A 16369-nucleotide genomic window follows, 5' to 3' on the forward strand; every position below is an offset into this window, starting at 1 on the left:
CTACATTTAATGCATAGGAGGTGCCAGTTTCAACTTTTTTACAGGTGGGTAGTGGCTTTTCTAATTGCATCATCACTGATTGGGATGCTTGTACCCATACCACCACCTCATTCAGCACTTGAGCATTGACAGTGCTAGGGACGCTCTTGCTGAACATTGTAATCGAGACCCTTTGAATTGAATTGTCTTTTTAGGTATTTTATGAAGGCAAAGTAACTGTCCTAGCAATGCTACTGGGATTGCAACTCTGCCAACGAGGCGGATTCTGTAGCACTGGGGTCTTGCTGAGTTTGTGAAATTGGTATTAGCCGCAACTGCACTGTAAAAGAGAATAATGAAAACGAGAATTACTGTGGAAGACATCGTTTTCATTATTCTCTTTTACAGTGCAGTTGCGGCTAATACCAATTTCACAAACTCCAGTGCTACAGAATCCGCCTCGTTGGCAGAGTTGCAATCCCAGTAGCATTGCTAGGACAGTTACTTTGCCTTCATAAAATACCTACAAAGACCATTCAATTCAAAGGGTCTCGATTACAATGTTCAGCAAGAGCGTCCCTAGCACTGTCAATGCTCAAGTGCTGAATGAGGTGGTGGTATGGGTACAAGCATCCCAATCAGTGATGATGCAATTAGAAAAGGCACTACCCACCTGTAAAAAAGTTGAAACTGGCACCTCCTATGCATTAAATGTAGACATGTGCAGTGCCCACAACCATCCTGTTCATTACCCGATTTGCATTTTCAGTGGGCTTCAGCACCCTTTTAGCAGTTGTCTCAAAGCAGTATGTTGGTGAAACTTCTTTTCCTCATTAGCTTTGTGGAGCACTTTTTGCTGCAATGGTATAATCAGGAAGGCAATATGCAGCTCTGCAGCAACACTTCAGACTGTGATGCAACACACGGCAAGCACTTACCTCAAAAATGAGTAGGTTACTCAGAGGAAACATTGTAGTGGCTGGGCATGGTCTTAAAAAAAAGCTGCTTTGTAACATTTTTTCTTTACGGCCAACGAAGTTGTTACTCATTTATTCATATGCTTCATTAACTACTGACAAGGCGTGTCAGTAGGAATACTTTATTTCGCACTGAAGTCCTGGCCAACGTGGGTCTAATGCGACTGCTTGTAGGCCAAGGTACAGACTTGCGGGCACAACCTTCAGCCAGTAGCCTGAAAACGGGGAATAGGTGCCTTGGACCAGAGAATGCCGCACCATGCAAGGTCGGCTGCTGCAGTCCCTCCACTAGTGTCAGTCATACACAGGGTTGGATGCCATGAAAAGAGAAAAAAGTATGCAAGCTCAGAACAATAAAATGCAACTAATAAACCACTAAGAGAAACCCACAAACAAACACACAAAAATGGAATGCATATGAGAGAAAAAAGATACATCTCCCAACAGACTACAGCAACAGCCCATGCACTCCTGTAGTGGCTTTGCATATCGACATTAGAAAGATCCTTACAAAAAAGGATAAAAGGAAGCTTGCATCAGCACTGCTTTGGTGAAGATAAGAGTCTGCATATCAGCGACAGGAGTGCTGCGCATCTTCCTGCACTGCATGGTCACCAGGATAGCTCCATGACCAAGGCATGTCATATGGCACCTTAGTGCAGACGCACTGCGAGTGCTTGAGCGAGTACATTGACGTTGCCACACTGACAAGAAGTCTAAACTGACAAGTCTACGAAAGTTGTTAGTTGTCGGATTTTTGTGGCCTCATTCGAGGTCCTATTTCTAACTCAAGGGCATTACAGGCAACAGCGTCACAGCGACATGCAATTTATTTCCATCAACTTGTCTCCAGAACAAATCAATTGAACAGCAGAATCGGCAGCTACTCTGCGCCCCTACGCACTTCTGGGATGATGAGCGCGAATAAGCGGTCAATGCACAGATGCTGTTTACGCAGAAGACAAATTCTTCAAAATGAGGATGGTGGGACCATATTACACGTTGAACGATGTACTTCTGATTGAAGAGTGATATGAGAGAGACCTCATCAGCATCAGCAAAGCGGCTGTTCAAATTGACTAAAAAAGGGCAAAAAATTTTCGGACGCCCATTTTCAAGCTCAATGGAGGTGCAAACAAAAAACTAGAAATTTTGCACAAACTATGACCAATGCCCAACACTTTAGCATCAAAACTTAGAAGTAATTTCCATTATTTAAGGCAGGAAATAGTAATGTCATTACTTTTTGAGACCAGTAATTTTTAATGTAATTTAATTACTTCTGTGAGATTTCTAGGAAATTAAGTAGTAATAGAATTTATTACTTTTCAAAAGTAATTTTGCCTAATTACTTTTCAAAAGTAATTTTGCCATGTATGGTGTGTGGTCAGCGACTGCCTAGGGAACTTCTCCGTGTCCTTAAGTTCTTACGCAAACGATGATACCCCACCCAGTTTCCTACATTTGACGATTTCCATAAAAAAAGGGATATTGTGACGAATACAACGAAGCTGGCAGTGGTGTAGTACAGAGCACTTGCGCTAGGCCACCGGCCATTATATCAAATCTCTGCCTTCGTTCATTGCGCCTCACTCTTTGGCCGGCCACCACGCAGCAATATTATACAACACACAGTATTTGCATTGGAAGGAATGGCCAAAAGCATCTGCATTTTCCATTTGGTTTCCTGCCTGTTAAAGAAATATAGACACGTAATTTTGGTGGCATGTTTTCTTCTCTGAAATGATGCAGAAAATACTACTACGCATGAATCACAATTTGATATTTGCCCACGGACACTAAATAATTTATAATTGAATTTTTTCCGTCATGCTGTTTCGGTTTCAACAGCCAAAGGATGGCTGTAACGTCAAAGAGTACTTTTGTGTCACGTGAGGCATGGAAAAACGTGCATATAATCGCTGCTTCATCATTATAATCTACCGCAGTGCTGAAGCCAGCCTTCCTCAAGAGCCGGAATGACAACTAATGTGAAAGCAGTGATTATATTGCAGTTTTTTTCATGCCTCACGTGACGTATAAGCACATGTCAATGTCACAGTCCTCATTTGGCGGTTGAAATCGAAAACGAAACAGCACGAGAAAAAAATGTGATTATAAATTTAGTGGTAATAGGAGAATTCCAGGTGGTAATCCATGCATAATAACCCCTCATGCAATTAAAAACAAAAAACAGACACCCAAAAGTTAGGTGTCTATATTCTTTAGACCCACCGTTCTGCTCACTGATCTTGCTTTGCAGTTCTTCTCCCGAGCGACTTAGTGAGATCACATGCGGATCGCAGATTACTATGGTGTTTTCTCCATTAACTCTTACCCCCAACTGTTCCCATTCCATGCCTCGGAATACAGCAGGTATTCCTAAATATCTCCTGTTTACAGGAGGTATTTCGTTGTAGAGGAGGCATTATGGAGACTCATTTTTTTGCATGATTGGTGATGTATTAGACACTGCAGTCCAAGACTTCTTCAGCAGTTTGGTGTTGACACTGTTGCTTCCATCATTTGCAAAACTCCATCCAATGAAAGTAATGCCTACATGGAAGCTGAAGACAGCTAAACCCGTACTGTTGGAGAAACTACATGCGCGCTAGATATTTGCCTGTTCACTCAAACACAGCCTAATGGAGCTGCTGGGACACGGGCCTGGCTTACATGCCTTCGAGGCTGCACTAGTACCTAAATGATATAAAGGTTTCGCCTTCGCATTCTTAATAGAGCAGCTGGGACCCGGAACCCAGCTTATATGCCTTCAAGTCTTCAAAAGTAGCTATGTGAATTAAAGGTTTCACCTGCGCATTATTAATAGAGCAGCTGGGACCCGGGACCTGGCTTATATGCCTTAGAGGATGCGCTAGTAGCTATGCGATTAAAAGGTTTCACCTGCACATTCTTTGAAATGCCTCGGGTATGATCATTCACCAGGACAACGAACATACTCAGGCTGCTTTCAGTTTGGGCATTTTGTTACGTGGCGACCAGCCGAATAATGAGCGGCGATGAACGATGGCAGTGAGATGATTTTATTGGCCGCTCGCCTATAGTGCGACTTTTCTGTTCGCGCGCCACTGCCAACTTCGTCGGCTTCGTGACACTACCCGAGGCTGACGAGCGATCATCCCGATAGTGAATAGAAGACACCGACGAAGAGACGCACTCAGTGGTGGTGTTAGGTTTATGCAGAATCTGTTAGCCCCACTTCAAGTTGATCTGATCTCCTTGCAACAAGTTGCAAGGTGTGGGCTCGGCGGCACGGAAATGATGGGCCACACTTACCCGCAAAACTTTTCCATCTTGCTTGTGCAGTTCCTCGGGCTGTGCCTTCAGGCTCCTTCAGGCGAGCCTTCCCTCATCCTGACACCCTTCGTCGACTCCTGCTGCCGTGGTGGTTTTGCATCCTTGGAAAGCCTTCCCTGCGATCTACCACTGCATTTCTCGGACGAGCCCCGCTGCCGCGTAGCCAACGCATCTGCCGACCGCGCAGCACAGCTTGCGCAGGTGTACCTTGCCCTGGATACGTCAATCTGGATAGAACCTCGTTATCGGGATACCTGCCTCGTGACCAAGCTATCTTCACCTCAGCTTACCGTTATAAAGACCTCCCACAGCAATGCGCCCTTCAGTGGGCTTGGCGGCACGGAAATGATGGGCCACACTTACCCGCAAAACTTTTCCATCTTGCTTGTGCAGGTGAGCAATCGCCATTCTTTGTATGCAAAACGCTCTAGTAACCGCTTTTTATTCGTGCTGCCAAGCCCACACTACGCATGTAATATTGTATATGACTGTTCTTGTGTGATATCTGACTTGCTCTTGATGGCCGGTGATATTGAGTCCAACCCTGGGCCTAACACTAAGCCATCTGCATCTGACCTGCTCAATGTCATCAAAGAAGTCCAGTCTGGGCAGTTAAGCATGCTTGTAGAGCTAAAAACCATAAAAACATCTCTCTCGGAGCACGAAAAAGCCTTCACTGAGGTGAAAAGCCATCTTTCTAAAATTGAATCAGATGTCGCCTCCTTTTCTTCAATTAAATCTGAAGTAGAGAGTATAAAGTCTACAACAGCCGAATGCAAGGCTGAGATCGCAAAGCTGACTGCCCGGCTGGACGACGCCGAGAACCGAGCACGGAGAAATAATCTAGTGTTCTATGGAATTAAAGATTCTAAGGATGAATCATGGCAAGATTCTGAAAAAATAATCATCGAGCACTGCAGCCAGCATCTGGACGTATCGATCGAGCCTCGGGACATAGAACGCGCCCATCGTCTTGGCGCTTTTTCACCAAAAAAAACCCGACCTGTTATTGTCAAATTGGCCCACTTTAAAGACAAACAACGAGTCTTATCGTCATGCAGTAAATTTAAGGATACTGGCTACAGCGTCTCTGAGGATTATTCCCCAAACACCCATTTTGCACGTAAACGCCTTTATGATTATGGAAAAAGCCAAGGACAAACTTTCAAATTGCGCTATGACAGATTGGTATCCGGAAATATGTCATATATCTTTGACCACGCCACTAATAACGTAATTTAACTCAAACCCTAGCAACTACCTCAAAAGAAGCACGCAGTAAAACAGTCTCGCCGTTCCCAACTATCTTTTTTATTTACTAATATCTGCAGTGTGATCCCAAAACGCGACACTGAGATATTACCCTCTCTTCCCAACCGATCGTAACGACCGGAGGGGTGGGGGGGTCCTCATTGCCACTGATCGCAACTTACGTTGTTTACGTCTAAACATTTCAAGCCCATTAGAAATGATCTGGCTCTGCTGTGATACATGTTACCCACGTGTTTTGATTGGAATCTGCTATCGCCCTCCGAACCATGATTCCTCTTTTAATTTTTTGCTGCATGACGCCCTGAACAGACTAACAACCCTCTATTCCAATACACCTATCTTATTGTTCGGCGATTTCAACTTCCCATCTATCACTTGGTCCGATCTTGCTTCTACGCTTTCAAATACTTACCCTCCAAGTGAGTTCGTCCACACTTGCCTTACCTTCGGCTTAGATCAAATAATTGACCGTCCAACCAGAATAACACACCATTCCGCTAATATTCTCGATCTTATACTGACGTCACAACCTGATAGCTTCTCTCCAATAACTTATCTTGAAGGACTTAGCGATCACTTGGCCATTCATGCCACATTCTCGTCATTTTCAAAACAGCAAAAGGATAAAGAAAACGCTTACCCTTTATGATAAAGGTGACTACGTCAGTCTTAACCGCGACCTCGCTACTTTTCTTAACACCTTTACATCTGGTTTTTAGCTTCGCTCCATCGAATCTAACTGGTTACTTTTTAAGTCCGAAATGCAACGCCTAATAAGCATACATGTTCCGACTATCACCATAAAAGAACGACCTGGTTCCCCATGGTATAATAAAACACTTAAAAGACTAAACAACAAAAAGAAGCGACTATTTCGTGCAGCTTAAATGACAGACACGGATCTCGCCTGGAATAAATATTACACTACCGCTGCTAACTATGACACTCAGGTAGCCAAAACTAAAATTAACTTCTTCTCTAGCACATTACCTAACATGCTGCATGATAATCCAAAGCGCTTCTGGAAAACTATTAGCCCCTCTACTTCTAGCATAATTCACCTGGCAGATCATTCTGAAGTTCCCGTTTCCGAATCAGATGTTCCCAATATCTTAAATGAGACATTTTGCTCTGTATTTACTCACGAACCGCTTAATAACCTCCCTGAAGCCCCGTTTTCTCCATGCACCAATGGATACCATTATCTTTGAGCCGCGCGGCATTGCCAAGATCATTGACGCTTTAAAAAATTCATCTGCCGGTGTTGACGGCATCAACGCTAAAATTTTAAAAAACACAAAGGAACATTGTAGTGTCATGTTATCTCTCCTCTTTCAGCAGTCATTTTCTTCGTGCTCATTACCTCGTGACTGGCGGATTGGGAAGGTCATTCCAGTCTTCAAGAAAGGTAACCGATCTTCACCACTTAACTATAGGCCAATCTCATTAACCAGTGTTTGTTGCAAAATTATGGAACATATTATATATTCACACACTGCCCAGTTTTTGTCATCGCACAACTTTTTTCATCCTAATCAGCATGGTTTCCGTAAAGGTCGTTCCTGCGAAACGCAACTTACTCTCTTTCTTCATGATATACATGCATGCCTCGATCGTAACATTCTTACTGATGCCATATTCCTAGATTTTGAAAAGGCATTCGACAATGTCCCTCACGCGCGCCTAATTCTTAAGCTATCACGACTAAACCTGCATTCCTTAGTTCTGGGCTGGATTCGGGCTTTCCTAACTGATCGCTATCAATTCGTTCATGCTAACTCTCAGTCATCATCTCTCTCCCCTGTCTTGTCTGGCGTTCCCCAGGGTACTGTTTTAGGCCCTCTTCTATTTCTTATTTACATAAATGATTCACCCCTTAACATAATGTCTAACGTCCACCTATTTGCAGATGATTGTGTTATCTACCGCCCAATAAATAATCCATCTGACATCACCACCCTTCAAGAAGATCTTGTACGCGTCGAAGAATGGTGCAGTACATGGCTGATGTCGCTTAATAGTACTAAAACGTCCCTTCTTTCTTTTCATCGCCGGCGAAACCACCAAGGTACCACTTATACTATTAACAATATTCCTGTTGCGTCGGATGACTCGTACAAGTACCTTGGTATCCATTTAAGTACAGATTTAACCTGGTCTCTACACATTCACAATGTCACTAATTCAGCTAATCAAATTCTAGGGTATTTACGTCGTAACCTTTCCTTAGCCCCCTGTTCCATAAAACTTCTTTCTTACTTAACATTTTGTACGTTCTAAACTAGAGTTCGCATCTGCCGCGTATGATCCCCACTATGCTAAACTTATCACCACGCTCGAAGCGGTCCAGAACCGCGCTGTCAGATTCATTTGCTCGGACTACTCTTATCACACTAGCGTATCAGCACTAAAATCACAGCTCCATCTTCGTACTCTGGCCTGTCGCTGTAAAATCGCCCGTCTTTCTTTATATCATAAATTTTGTCACACTTTCCACCACGAACCTCCCCCTGTCGCACGCGCCCATCGGAATTCTCGTCACAGTCATCCTAATGCCGTCTACCCTGAACAAGCCCGCACCGAAACATATCAATCTTTTTTCCTTAGAACAGCCAAAGACTGGAATGACCTTCCGTCCGAAGTGGCAACCATCATCAATCCCGTTCGCTTCAAATCCGCCATCGAAGACCATCTGTATTCATCCATTTAAAACCCTTTTGTTTGCCCACCCCTCATGTAATGTCCTTTTTGGACCCTTGAGGAAATAAATAAATAAATACGCAGGCTGACTCCGTCTTCTATTACGACCATATTTTCCTGTCCCATGCGAAACATATGTCCGCAAATATCCTGAATGGTCTCCTTTCTGAACACCTACAGAATTTTCCTCTTCATACTGTTATCTCCACTGACGCCTCCGGAAGCTGTAAGAAGGCGGCGATTGGGATATATTCGCAGGAGCTGGCTTGGAGCTTTTCCGTTCGTATCCCAGATTATACTCCTATATTCTTCACAGTTTCTGGCCATTGGTATGGCTCTTCTCAAACTTTCTAGGCATGTAGAACGGGTTCTTATTCTTGCAGACTGCCTTTCAGTTCGTCTCTCTCCAAAATTCGGGAAAATCTTTATTCAATCGTTCGCTTAGGTTATTTGTTTCGCGCAGTGCACGAGATCCGCCTTGCCTGGGTACCTGGGCATTCGGGCGTATATTTTAACGAGGTGGCTGATTTATTGGCAAGGTCAGCTCTCAGCGCTCCTGTAATCTATCCCGTCCCTCACCTCATTCTGTTAGAAACTTCACGTTTCCAGCACTTCCAACATATTTCAGCCAACTTTAGTGATCCATTGCTCAATACCGTGGATTTTCACCACTTAAAAGTACCCATGGAACATCCGGTGGTGTAAATCAAGGCTTTGTGAGGTGTCAATGACGCTTCTGCGATGCAGAATCCCTCACTTAAATTTGTACTTACGCAAATGCGGGTTCGCTGCAACAAACATTTGTGTCTCATGTGGGCAAGTTGAAACATTAGATCATTTTCTCCTCTCTTGCCGGCGGTTCGCAGTTGAGAGAAAACAGTATTTGGAGGTCTCTCTTTCGAGGTTAGGACTCCCTCTGTCTCTTCCAGTTCTTTCGTTCGGTGCGAGCACAAAGGGATTCCCGTTAAGCAGTGTTTGCAGCTACCTTCATGATTACATAAGTGCAACTGATCGATTACCTTGTTAGCTGTATACAAAATTTTGTCGCATGTCCAAAAATGCTCGATTCTATTCCTGGTAATTCATATTTCTTTAATTCATTTGGCATTCCCAATTTTTATCTTGATTCAGTCTTCTCACACCTATTTTTCCCCGTGCAAATACCTCATTGGGATTATCTACTGAACCTTGGCCAATCCCCCTGCATGGGTATGTGCCATGCTAAGGAGAAGAATTGTTGGTGATGGGTTCTGAGGACAGTCACGGTGGAAGAATATTATAGGTGTCGGAACAGCGGCGCTTGGAGCGGAGCGGCCGTGTCCCGCCGCGCGTGCATGCTTTGACAGTTCGCCGACAGATGGCATAGCGATGCAGGGGGCCTTGGTTAGCGCCGCCTGCGCCGGTCAAAGCACGTGTGGGCACGTATCTTGCTTCAGTTTTGTGGACGTTGTTTTCTCGACAATCATGCAATTGTGAGCACAATGGGCAAGAAGTGTTTCGTTCCACATTGCACGACGGGATACAAAGGCTGTACCGAAAAACTGTCCCTCTTTTCCGCGCCGAAAGATGAAGAATGCTTGAATCTTTGGCGTCGAGCTATCCCAAGGAAGGATCGCTGCCTTCAAGTGAACGACCACGTGTGTGAAAAGCACTTCGAGCCCCACCTCGTGACTAAGGCATGGACAGCGCAGTACAAAGGACATGTCCTGGTGAGTGTTCCACGAAAGGCTTCATTGGCGAGTAATGCTGTGCCAACAATATTTCCCGGTTGCCCGCTGTACCTATCGAAATCGCTGAAAACAAGAAAGCGGCCCGCGGAAAGACAAGCTTTGCCTTCGTCGAAAAAACGAGTCGCATCATCAACTGACTGTAACCAGGAAGGGGCCTCATGCAGTAAAGATAGTGATGGCGTTAAAGGAAGCCCGTGCCAAACATCCGCGAATGCATTCGACAACGACATGAATGTGATGGAAGGCCAAACTTCTGAAGTAATGCCTCAGCCTGTTGGTCCGTACTCATCACTGGAAACTACATGCGATACTTTCGCAAGCTTATTCGCCGACCTGCCACGGTCATTTCTTCCATCGAGTTCTTGGGGGTATCACCTGCTTGGCGTGGGAGAAGTACGAAGCGTCGTTTTCTCCCAGCTGGCGCGCACCCAAACACCTGTCGGGGTTTTGCTATCGGATGCATTCCCGCCGACACAAAGCCCTGCACCTTCTTTGGTAACCACTAAAACTGTTGAAATTCAGGGATATGCTGGCGAAAATTGCCATGATGGGCAGGCCAGTTTCTATGGCAGATCTTGGATATGAAGGAACTTTATCAACTGTAGATGATGTAAAAGCTCTCTTAGAGCATGTGGACAACACAAAACTCTGCGCTGGTGGACCTAATGTTTTGGAGTACCCGCATGCTGTAACAAAGTATGCATACCTTGATATTAATCAGAAGTGGCGCCATAGAGGATGCTCTATAGTTGTTCACTCAAACTCTTCAGCATGTAACAAATGTGCAGGTCTTTCAAACGTCCTGCGGATGCACCAGAAAAGAACAGAAGAAAGAAAGCGCAGGCTTCAGCCTGCTGCTGTGCGTCTCTTGCCTTCATACCAAAGCAAGGACAAAGTTGCAGTCTTGCGTCGAGCAAATTATGCTCTGAAAAGAGCGAAGAATCGTGCCATCAACAGAGTGAAGAAACTGTCAGCGGAACTTGCGGAAGCTCGCCTCAACATGCAAAAAATGTCAGAAGAAGAACTGGAGGACAAGCTCTTCAAAACTGACATTCCTAGTGATCAGCTGACGGTAGTGAAAGAGTGCGTAGCAGCAGCTAAGCTAGCTAACAAGAAAAGCCGCCGCTACACGGAGGAGTGGCTTCTAATGTGTTTGCTTCTACATATACGCAGCCCACCTGCATATTGCTTTCTCCGAGACAATGATGTGCTCCCTCTTCCATGCGTAACGACAGTGCGCAGGTACTTAAGCATGGTAAGATTCAAGTGCGGTTTTGACACGCGGTTTTTCACGGCACTGAAGAAAAAGATGGCCGCTAAGGATAACTTCCAGCGCCATGGGATTCTTGTTTTTGACGAAATGCGCGTTAGAAAAGAAATACGAGTACATTCAAAGTCTATGACATATAGCGGCTTCGTCGATTATGGCGATTCATCAGAGGCTCACGACGACCTTGCAGACCATGGACTTGTATTTACATTTCGCTCATTTGGTGACAAGTATTCTCAGCCAGTCGCAGTGTTTGCAAGCAAGGGCCCAACAAAAGGAGCCATACTTGCACAGCTCGTCTTAAAAGCGATATTTTTGCTTGAAGAAGCGGGGGCCATAGTCGACGCAGTCGTCTGCGATGGCGCTAGTACAAATCGTTCAATGTGGAAAGAGTTCGGTGTGAGTGGAGCGCTGAAGAGTACTAGGAACTACTTCACACATCCTGCTGATGAAAACCGTAATGTGTATGTATTTTCGGACGCGCCCCATCTCATGAAATGCGTTCGGAATCGTTTACACGCACAAAAGGTGTTGTGGGTGAACGGGGATCGCGTTCAATGGGCACATTTTGATAGGCTCTTTGTAGAAGATTCTAAGCAGCCAGGGAACTTGCGTGTGTGCCCTAAATTAACTTTTTCCCACATCAATCCTTCAACGACCGAAAAAATGCGGGTGAAGCTGGCCACTCAACTGTTCAGCATGAGTGTAGCCAAAGGATTAGAATTCTATTCACAGAGGCGCACAAAAGGACTCGAAAATGTGAAGGCAACGGTGGAATTCACGCTGAGGCTTAACAATCTTTTTGACGCCCTGAATCGAACTCATACAAAGGAGGGCGTCACAGTTGGAAGCAAAGATTTAAGAGTCCTCGCTTCGTCGCTCTACTGGCTAAATAAATGGGAAAAAGAAGTGGTATCAGGAAAGATATCTCGGGCAAGTTTCCTCACCGATCAAACCGCTGAAGGTCTTCGCGTGACTATTTTGTCCACATTGGAACTATCAAGGTACCTGTTGAAAGAGTGCGGTTTCAAATACGTCTTAACCGGAAAATTTAACCAAGACGTGATCGAACGCTTCTTCGGTGTTATCCGGCAAGCTCGAGGACAAAATGACCACCCGTCTATGCCCACGTTTCTGCAACTATACAATATGCTATCAGTCTATAGTCTCATTAAGCCCCCTAAATTCGGGAATTGTCAAGTCAACAATGTGGAATCTGAGCACGGTGTACCTGTGCTAACGCTGAATGACTTGAAACTTGCTTTTGATGATAATGCCAAGTCTGAAGGACACGTTCAGCTGCTGAAAAAGAAGCTAGATGGCCTGGTTGCTGTTGAAGCGGAGGTTGACCATGTGTTCGACAAGTTGCATGAAGTACCGGAAGCTGCCGACTGTATAATTTATTACTTAGTTGGCTTTATATGCCGCAAGTACTTGAAGAGTACAACGTGCACGAAGTGCCGTGAAGGATTATTGGAAGAAAGTGCCCTTCATCAACAGCCGGAAAGCAGCCTTGTTTTGTGTAAAACTAGAGGAGGCCTCATGCACCCAAAGCAAAGTCTCTTTCACTTGCTCCATGCCACTGAGATGGAATTTCAGAAGGATGCGGCTCTAAGAAATGCCTATGAATTGACGCTGGACAACATGCTTGACAACTACGAGTTTCAGTTCCCCTGTTCCGACCATAAAGAGGAAGTTATGGCAGCCGTGCTACACAATTATGTAGCCATGAGAATGAGGCAATTTTGCAAACGCCAGAAAGCTGATGCGAAAAATAAGACACAGGAGCTGCGTAAGCTGTCCAAGCTTCAGTAGGTGAAAATTTGGCTTCTGTTTCGCTGTTTAAATTGCGGGAGTCATGAATACCTTGGTGTGCGTGGAATGTGCGGTGGTGTCCCTTTTTGTTTATGCCACAAAAATTTTTGTTCTAAAATTGTATTCACCGGCTGTTCTGAGTAATGTCAAATAAAAAAGCAAGCCGCACAGCACCTTCATGGTTTCACTGCTTGTGTTTCTTTAGGTGACCTCAATTTATGTGGCTAAATGCATGACCTTTTAAAAAACCAGGCGAATGAAATTATTTTCCTTCTCCTTATCGTGTACCTGCAAGCCTCTGCGGTTTACCTGTAGACGCAGTGCTTGTTCTTGCATTGTGCACGGTTTTGCCTTCCCGTCTGACAAAGGCAGGTTGTGCTGTAGTACCGCGTCCACTGTTGTTTGCGCATATTGCTGCGACGGCATAGGCTGCGGTAAATAATGTCAAGAGACATTGCGCTCGACTCGCGTCGTACGAGCGTGAACGCTGCAAGGTGCAGGGCATGGCGAAACTCGCGGAGCATAAGCATTATTCATTGCAAACAACTTTCAGCCTCAGCTTTACCCAACATTCTTGTCTATTGCAAATTGGGTACTGAATACGCGCGTAATTATCAATTTTTTTCGCGTCCGTGTCTGCTTTCATTTAGCGCCTACGCTTGAAAAATGAGGCCCCTTTGCGTGTAGCGCCATCTGTCGAGCACAGCGCGATGTATGCACAACTTTTTTCCGCCTGCGCAGCCTTCGTCCGGCCACCTAGCTTGTTCTTCCATCGTGGGACAGTACAACAGAAATAGCATGGGGGGAAGTGCTGGCCGCCACGATGAAAGATATGGCCGAATGAATCCTGGTCCACGAAGCTTCCGGGTCACAGGTCGCCAGGAGCCGACGGCCGAATCCCTTGGACGCACCGAACGGCAGGGGGGCGGTGTCCCGGTGTCTCGGGCCATGGGTCCGGGTCGCTGCAGCGTCATGCCAACATGTCTTGTGGTCACGGCGGAAGACGGGGCTGGGGTGAGCGGCGAGGTCGGTTCATGATCAGTGGGCTGGGGCACGGCCAGGCGGGCGGCCGACGACCACGGCAGGTGTAGGACTCCGAAGCTCCAGGACCAGGATGGGGATGATACCCTGCATCTCACACCAAATGTTACGTGGCAACCAGCCGAATAATAAGCGGCGATGAACGATGGCAGTGCGATAATTTTAATGGCCGCTCACCTATAGCACGACCCTTCCGTTCCCGTGCCATTGCCAGCTTCTTGACAATATTGCCACTTTGCAGTTTTTCCGCATTGTCACGAGGTGCGCCGTACCGAGGTTTTACTGTACTTGTGAGCAATAAGGTTCCATTTTATGCGTCTCAATGTGAAATCTGAACTGATTCATACACCTCCTGCAGTGAGGCCTATGAGCCAACAATAAAATTGAAGTTCTGATCTATTGCTATGTGATGCTTTCAGCACAGGTGCTGCCCTTGATGGTCTCACAGACAACTTTGACCACAATGGCAACACAGGCATCAAAGTTTCCCTTCAAACTATAGCTCTCCACCATTCATGGCATGTTTTCCACTGCTCTAGTGTCTTTGTCCACAGTGGCCCACTCATAACTCACCTCAGTTCTGACAGTGGTGTCAATCCAGCAAACAAGTTTGACGCGGTGCAGTGCGGATGGACGTTATGGCCATGCCATTGCTCTAATTACACCACACCACTTTGTTTACACACTCAATCTTGTTTACTCTGTGGAGCAAATAATTGAAAACAACGAAGCCAGATTGAAAGGCAAGTGCGTGTCACAAGTCAGCGACAGTGTCGTCGACGACGTGTGCCTTGAGGTAAGCCTGTCCATTTGTTTGTTATATGCTGAAATCATTGAACGTTTTATAAGCACTATGTACGAAACGAAGCGGTGCATTCGATTGAAGTTCTCCGTTGTTGTAATGCATGAGTTTCGATATGACATTTTTGCAGAATTAACAGAATTAATCGTGTGCTTTTGTGAACGACGTTTCCGGCGTGGGGAAAAAATTTTTACGACCATATCATACTATACAATGTAAAGCTTGGAAAGGTACGAGACACTTGTGCACCATCCGTTAGAACATCACCCGCTGACTTGGCCGGGAGGCAGCCGAACTTAAGAGCTGGAAAGCTACACGTACTGTTCGCCTTTTTTTTTTAGTTTCAAGTTTTTATTCCGATTCTGATGGCATGCACGCACTTTATTTTTTGCGACTGTCGGATTTAAAGACGTAAATATGTAAAATATGCTTCACGAATGCGATGTTCAGCGTGAGGAGTGCCGAGCTAGAGGCGCGCTGTCGTAGCTATGGTATCGCTCGCGCGACGCGCTCGCTTAACATTGTGCTGGGTTTTTGAAATAGTCAAAGCTTTAACCAAATCTTTTGCCTTATTTTCAGTTTTGTACGCGTGCCCAGAATAGTGTGGCAGAGAGGCAAACGAAGCTGCAAAAATGTACACTGTGCCAAATGACATGTAGCTGAAAATTTGTAGCGAGGAAATTTGGGAAGGAAATCACGCTTAAAAAGTCTGCAGGCGTCTACGCTGTCTCAATTTTATTTCCACCTTTCATAGCTGGCATGGTCGTGCCACGAAAAGCAGGAGATGCTTGTTCGAGAGGGGCGCTGCACCTGCAAGGCTGGAATTGCAGCTAAGTGCAAGCATGCAGCAGCGGTGTGCCTGTACGTGGATCACCACAAAGTGAATTCGTGCACCAGCGAGCCCCAGAAATGGGGCAAACCGAAAGGAAAGCCCAAGAGGAGCTTAGAGCTCTTCCTCTTCCCTTGTAAGTATTTTTGGACATCAGACGTGTCACACAATTCTGACAGTTTTCAGTTTGAGTGATGAATTAATCTCCTTACCCCTTGTCTTATTCTCCATAACAGGAGAGGGCAGCAGCATTCCTGACATCAAACCTGTTGACCCTAATATTGTTTTCAGCTATCCGGACATAATGCGTCCACTGAGAGAAATATTGGAGCTGCAGGATCAAAGCGCTGATGATGTTATTTGTGCAAATGTCCTAAATGACATTGTTGAAAAAGTCGCAGAAACTGTGGAAAAAGAAATATTTCACGATTTACTGCGACCAATGTCACACCGGCCTGTTTACCGGTATGTTAATGTCCTTGATGACGAAACAACACAGGCAAAAGTCTTTCTTGTTGAAATGGATGAGGAAATGGCGAATATCTACAAAACAAAAGTAGTGCTGAAAGAAGCACCATGCGACATGTGGTTCCACACCATAGGCCAAGCAAATTGCTCACGGTATGGAACTAAACT

The 16369-nt window shown here is 45.4% G+C and overlaps 1 protein-coding gene across 2 annotated transcripts in view; it reads right to left on the reverse strand.

The window, feature by feature from the left end:
* Positions 1-1046: 1046 nt before the first annotated feature.
* Positions 1047-16369, reverse strand: part of LOC144121887 (uncharacterized) — a 182157-nt gene continuing 166834 nt past the window's right edge. The window contains exons 1-3 of one of the 2 annotated variants that reach the window (XR_013312723.1): positions 10683-16004; positions 4254-9640; positions 1047-1244 (exon numbers count right to left, since the gene is read on the reverse strand). The gene's annotated coding sequence lies outside the window, so the exon portion shown is untranslated. Of the gene's footprint in view, positions 1245-4253; positions 16005-16369 lie in introns of those variants that run through there. The other variant, XR_013312722.1, reaches the window with a different exon arrangement.

Source organism: Amblyomma americanum, chromosome 2 (assembly GCF_052857255.1).
Source record: "Amblyomma americanum isolate KBUSLIRL-KWMA chromosome 2, ASM5285725v1, whole genome shotgun sequence".
NCBI lineage: Eukaryota > Metazoa > Arthropoda > Arachnida > Ixodida > Ixodidae > Amblyomma > Amblyomma americanum.